The 6239-nt window shown below is 43.9% G+C and overlaps 1 protein-coding gene across 17 annotated transcripts in view; it reads right to left on the minus strand.

Annotated features, from left to right (window-relative positions):
• Nucleotides 1-638, minus strand: part of EXOC1 (exocyst complex component 1) — a 51658-nt gene extending 51020 nt beyond the window's left edge. For 6 of the 17 annotated variants that reach the window (XM_003806478.6, XM_055111533.2, XM_034958791.3 and 3 more), the window contains exon 1: nt 268-483. The gene's annotated coding sequence lies outside the window, so the exon portion shown is untranslated. Of the gene's footprint in view, nt 1-108 lie in introns of all 17 variants that reach the window. The other 11 variants (XM_055111537.2, XM_003806477.5, XM_055111534.2 and 8 more) reach the window with 7 other exon arrangements.
• Between the last annotated feature and the right edge of the window lie 5601 nt (nt 639-6239).

The raw sequence follows: 6239 nt of genomic DNA on the forward strand, positions 1-6239 counted from the left end.
GATGGGCGGAACCGTAATGGGGCGCGTGAGGACTGCCCTCCCAGCTCCGCATTCTCCTAGACCCGAGGACAAGGGGCTGGAGAATGCTCTGACCAAACTTCGTCTTACCGGGACAAACGGGGAAAGGAAGGTAAGAAGGAGCGGTGCCCGACCCCAGGCGTGGAGACAGCAGCCGGACTGAGGAGCCGCCTTAGACCCTGGTGCCTGTCAGCTCGTCTGTCCGCCGCCGCCGCCGGGACTACCGGGCAGCCGCGGCCGAAGGCTTACCGCAAGGCCGGACTGAGCCCGGCTGTGCCGAGGCAGGTCTTCCAAAACGGAGACCGGATGGGGGCCACTAGGATGCGCCCCTCAATAAAGCGTTGAACGGGAAGCGGCCCTTCCCCCAACACTTCCTATATCCGGGCATGTGACAAACTCCGCGCCGGAAGTTGACCCCGTAGAGAAGGAAGAAGAAGCGACCGGGGAAAAAGGGAGCGACCAATAGACGCGGAGGGGCGGGGCGCCAACCGACGGGCGTGGCCAGGCGGAACAAGGCCTCATTGGAGGGGCGTGTCAGGGAAGGGCAGGGGCGGAGCGCCAACCGACGGGCGTGGCCAGGTGGAACAAGGCCTCATTGGAGGGGCGTGTCAGGGAAGGGCAGGGGCGGGGCCTTTGTGGCACAGAAACTGACTTGGGAGTTGGGGATTAAGAGTTATTTATTCAGATATTTGCAGCAATTCATTTAAGAAGAAATTCGATTAAATGTTTTCTTTTTTCATATGTAAAGCTCTATTAACTCTAGATCTTTGCTACTTAAACCTTGGAGAGCTTAAATGAGTTAAATCAGAATCTCTGCGGGTGGGACCCAGACATCAGTACTTTTAATATCTTCCCAGATGATTCTCATATGCAGCTAAGGTCAAGAACCATTGTCCTCATGACCTTGATACTCAAAGTGTGGTCCGTGGATCAGCTGCTTGGGTATCATCTGGGGGCTTTTTAGGAAATGCAGCCTGTCTGGCTCACTTCAGATCTACTGAATCAGAATCTGCATCTTAGCAAGATGATGCTTATGCATATTTAAGTTTCGGAGGCATAAATGATGCCAATGTTGCTGGTTGCGAGGTGGGTGTTTTATTTATTCCATATTCCTGGCACCTTTTTTTTAATGCTAGGCACTTTGATTCCAGGTACAGAAGTGATTCAGGCATGAATCTTAACCTAAAGGAGTTCACAGTGTGGTAGGACTAGACAAGGTGTAGGTACAAATATGTATAAAATAGGACACAAAATAAGTGACCAAAGAGAGGTACAGATCAGATAAGTGTGCTAGAAATTTAAATGAGCAAACAGTAGTTAGAATACTTTTCACTTTCATCAAATGACTTCCCTTTTAAGAGCAGGATCTGGTTATATCTTTACAAAGACCCTTTCCTGCTTGGCACCGGAATGCTTACTGTGGACACTCTATGACAACTGCATGTGTTTTTTGGTCCTATTATCTTTCTTTTATTTACCTGTATGTTTATAGCCCTCCTCAAAGTTGGGAAATGAATTGCATTTCAGGAGCCTAGATCTCTTTCTTGAACCTCAAGATTTGTGTATATACTGCCCATCGCCTGACATTTCCACTTGGATGTCTTATAGACACCTCAAACGTGTGTGTCCAAAAATTAAATTATCCTCTCTCCTCTTGGATTCCCTGCAAAGTGACACTTATATGCAACAGTTTATTTGGAAATTTGATCCCAGGGAGCAAAATGAGGGAAGAGGAAGAAGACAAAACAAAAAAGAGGGAGATGCAGTATAAGAATGTGTTACTGAATTGGTCATCACCATATTTGAATGTATTCTCAGTCCCTTAGGACCTTCTAAGAAGCTTTATGAAATGAGTCTCAGAACTGTCCATTAAAGGATAGAATGGAGGAAGCATTTGTATGTCGGCTCCTCTCCTCTTTGATCGAAGGTTAATGCCCTTGGGCATTAACTACTTCACACTTACAAATCGCACAGTTATGAATGCCAAGCTGACTCCCACATCAGAGACATGCTGGGGCAGGAAGTGAGAGGAGAGGTGCTGGTATTTCGCACTTGTTCAAAGGTCATCAAACCTGCTCCGAGCAGGTTGCTGCAGCAGTGGTTAGAATAATAGGCTGAAGGGATTTGAAGTCATGGCCTAAGTTGCACAGAAGGACATAGAAGGTGTCCATACCTTGCAGCACTCTGATCTGCCTGTGCGCTCTGTTATGTTCAGTCCTTCACAGAGGTCTCTTCAAGGTGATGGCCAGCCACAATCTCAGCAAAGCCTTAATATAAGAGAGTTAATAGAATAAGCTTCAGTTTTTACTGCTGCATCAATGTCAGGACCATACTTGTCTTAACTCCCTCTTCCACTACCCATTCTAATTTTCCCTCACCATTGACCAGCACATCAGCTGGTCTAGGTTGTTTCTCTGGTGAAATGACCCCCACCTTCAGCCTTTATTTTCCTTTCTCTGGTTAAGCCATGATTGCTGTAATTACCTGTTCAAATTATCCCTGGGTACAGAAACACCTAGTAAGCCCCAGCGAATTATTTGGATTCCAAATTCCTCCCTAGTGCTATTGTGGAGCAACAATCCTAGATCCTTTTGCTAATCACAGTTGATTACTCCCACAAGCATAGTAACTCCTTTCTTTGCCAGCTTGTCCACTTCCGTAAGAAGCACAAGGTAACTAAGTAAAAGTTTGAAGTGCAATGAATTCCATAGTGTTTATCCTGGTGGCAGCATTCCCCACTCAACCCCTGAAGAACCAATTATTGCAATCTAGCAAATACTAATTTTTTTTTTTGAGACAGAGTCTCGCTCTGTCACCCAGGCTGGAGTACACTTACATGATCTCAGCTCACTGCAACCTCCTACCTCCTGGGTTCAAGCAATTCTCATGCCTCAGTCTGCATGGCTTACTACCATGTTGCTTCCAAGTCTTTGCTCAAATGTTACCTCACTGAGGCCTTCCAAGAGAACCTATGTAAAATAGTCCCCCAACCACCCTCCTCCCACTATTTTTTATCTTCCTTTTTTACTTTTGTTCTTCATGGTCCTTGCTACATTTTGATATATTGTATATATTGTTTGTTCATTTGCTGTTTCTCTAGAATGAAGTTTTATGAAAGCAAAGATTTTTATCTGTTTTTTTCACTGATGTATCTCTGATTCCTGGAACTCAGAATAATATCTAACAATTACATAGCACTTATTATGTGCTATGTACTATTCTAAGCATTTTACATGTATTAATTAACTTAATCATCACAACTACCCTGTGAGGAAGGAATCTTTATTATCCTCATTTTAAAACCAGAAAACTGAGGAACAAATTGTCTAGTCCTAGGACACATGGTATACCATGGTAGTCTCTCAATGAATATCTTTATGTCATCACAGTCCACTGCGTGAAGTAGACTTAAGAAGCAACATGAAGTAATGAAAAGTATATCACTACTGGAATTGACATGGGAGTGGGGCAGGGAAGTGCTGGGAAGGGAAGGACGTGGGCCCTGGCTAGGGTTCCACCACTGGGCCTGTGCCCATGGACCTAGGTGAGGACAGGCACTCCTGCCTTCCTGCCCAAATGTTGCATTTTCCAAGACCACCCTGGCCTGCCACACCCCTGCCTTGTGCCTATAAAAACCCTGAGACCCTAGTAGGCAGAGACACAAGCAGCTGGATGTTGAGAAGAACATATTGGCGGAAGAACACACAAGCGGCTGGACGTGCATAGAAGCATGCCAGGGGAACAGCACACAACAGATGCAGGCAGGCCATCAACAGGCAGGCCATCCACCGGCAGAATGATGCAGATTTTGGCCCCAGGTGGTCAGGGGAGATCTGGGCTGCTGAGCAGCCGGACTCCAGGGAAAAACCACCTTCCCACTCCATCTCCCTTCTGGCTTCTCCGTCTGCTGAGAGCTACTTCCACTCAATAAAATCTTGCACTCATTCTCCAAGCCCTCACGTGGGATCCGATTCTTCCGGTTACACCAAGGCAAGAAACCTCAGGACACAGAAAGCCCTCTTCTTGCAATTAGGCAGGAGGTCTAATTGAGCCAGCTAACACAAGCAGTCCGGATGACTAAACTAAAAGAGCACCCTGTAACAAACGCTGAGCAGGGCTTCAGGAGCTGTAAACGTTCACCCCTATACGCTGCCGTGGAGTCCGAGCCCCACAACCTGCCCTTCTGCGTGCTCCCCCTAGAGGTTTGAGCAGTGGGGCACTGAAGAAGTGAGTGACACCCCCATCGCATGCCCTGCGACGGGGATAAGGGAATTTTCCTGTTTCAGAATCACACAGACCAGGGGTTCAAATCTGGTCTTTACCCTTTACTGAGTCAGTGCCCACAGGGCAAGTTATTAACTCTTCAGAGCCTCAATTTTCTCATCTGTAAATAAAAAATAGTAATCCCATCTTGGGCATATTTGCTAAGACGTTTCTTGTAAAGCACTTGTCTCATTGCTTGGCACACAGTATAAGCATTCAATAAATGGTAGCTGTTACTACATGCAGATTGGTTTAGTAGATTAAATTGGGCAGATTTACCTACTTGAAAAACATGTAATAGTCACCCAAGGAGGTTCTACCCAAGGAGGTTCTGAGGTCCCGCTTCCTTTACATAGAAAGAAGGCTGTATATATTAACATGTGTCACATATGAGGGAATCTCATACTTACATAGCATGAAATAACTTTTCCATTGTTAGTAAGCTCCAAGGGAAAAGTCTCTTCTAAATGGTGAAGAGTAGTAAATATTGATGATTTATAGAAGTTAATTGTTTCCTCAGAGAAATCGCTCTTGTTACTGTGCATCAGTAAAGCAGAGGCCTGAAGACTGTAAAGACTTCATGTTCTTCTCAAGACCTGAATCCATTTTGCACCTTTTGAAGGGGGAGGGAGACCATCCTTTTCCTCAGCTTGAACCCCTGAAGGAGGAAGGGCAAAAGTGCCCCACTCCCTCTAGGGCTGTCTCTGATGACACACCCATCGGTGGTAGCTCCACTGGCTTTGAGGACATTGTTTAGTGAGAAAACTCATAGATTTCATGGAAGTGGACTTTCATATTTCATATTTGGATGCCTCTTTTACTGGCATCCAAACTGTCTTTTGATATCAGTCTGATTAATTTTAATTTGGGTATAAAGCTAAGGGATCTTCAAATGTTTAAAATGTTCAAATGTTTAAAATCATGTAGATTTATATAATTTCAATTTGAAATGTGACATTTGAAACATTTGACATTTATTATGACACTTACTTTCATTTTTCTCTTCTCTATTTCTTAGCATTGTTTTCTTATAATTTAATGATGAATGTTCCTGTCTAAGAAAGGAAGAACTTTTTTTCAGAGATGTAAGACTATTAGTATCAACACAAAGAACACCAAGTAACTCTTTGTGGGGGTTGGGGGTGGACAATGAGAGTTACAGTGCTGCACTTCCCAGATTCTTTATTTTCTTTTTCATTCTGTTTTTTCTGGAGACAGTCTTGCTCTGTCACCCAGGCTGGAGGGCAATGGCGTTAGCTCACTGCAACCTCTGCTTCCCAGGTTCAAGCGATTCTTCTGCCTCAGCCTCCTAAGTAGCTGGGACTACAAGCACGTGCCACCATGCCTGGCTGATCTTTTGTATTTTTAGTAGAGATGGGGTTTAGTAGAGATGGGGTTTTGCCATGTTACCCAGGCTGGTCTCGAACTCCTGGGCTTAAGTGATCTGCCTACCTCGGCCCAGATTCTTTATTTTTTAAATATCTGTAACAACTGCAGCAAGGAAGAAATGTCTCTACTGTTAAATATATAAAGCAATTGGTGTTTGTTTTAGGTTTTGTTAGAAATAGATGTAAATATCCCCACATGATACTTTCCATTTCTTTGTAGCTTTATGGGAGGAAGTCAGGGAGTCACTAAATGAGGATGGTATTTACCTGTATCAATATTAATTAAGTAAATATTATAAATAAATATTAGTTAGATAGTAGATGCACATTTGACATCATTATTGGAAAGTAATATAATGTGACATACAAATAAATATAAGGAAGGCAAAGATTGGCTTGCAGAATCACATTGTGTCTCAATGCTTTTCTTATGCAGCTGCCTTATTTAATATACATATTGTAGAGTGATATTACAATAAAGGGCAGTCATTAAAAATGCACAGTGCTGAACTCCGTATACACATTCTAGGAGATTCTCTCAGAAGTGCAGAGATCATCTCTTTTTTTTAA

Source organism: Pan paniscus, chromosome 3 (assembly GCF_029289425.2).
Source record: "Pan paniscus chromosome 3, NHGRI_mPanPan1-v2.0_pri, whole genome shotgun sequence".
NCBI lineage: Eukaryota > Metazoa > Chordata > Mammalia > Primates > Hominidae > Pan > Pan paniscus.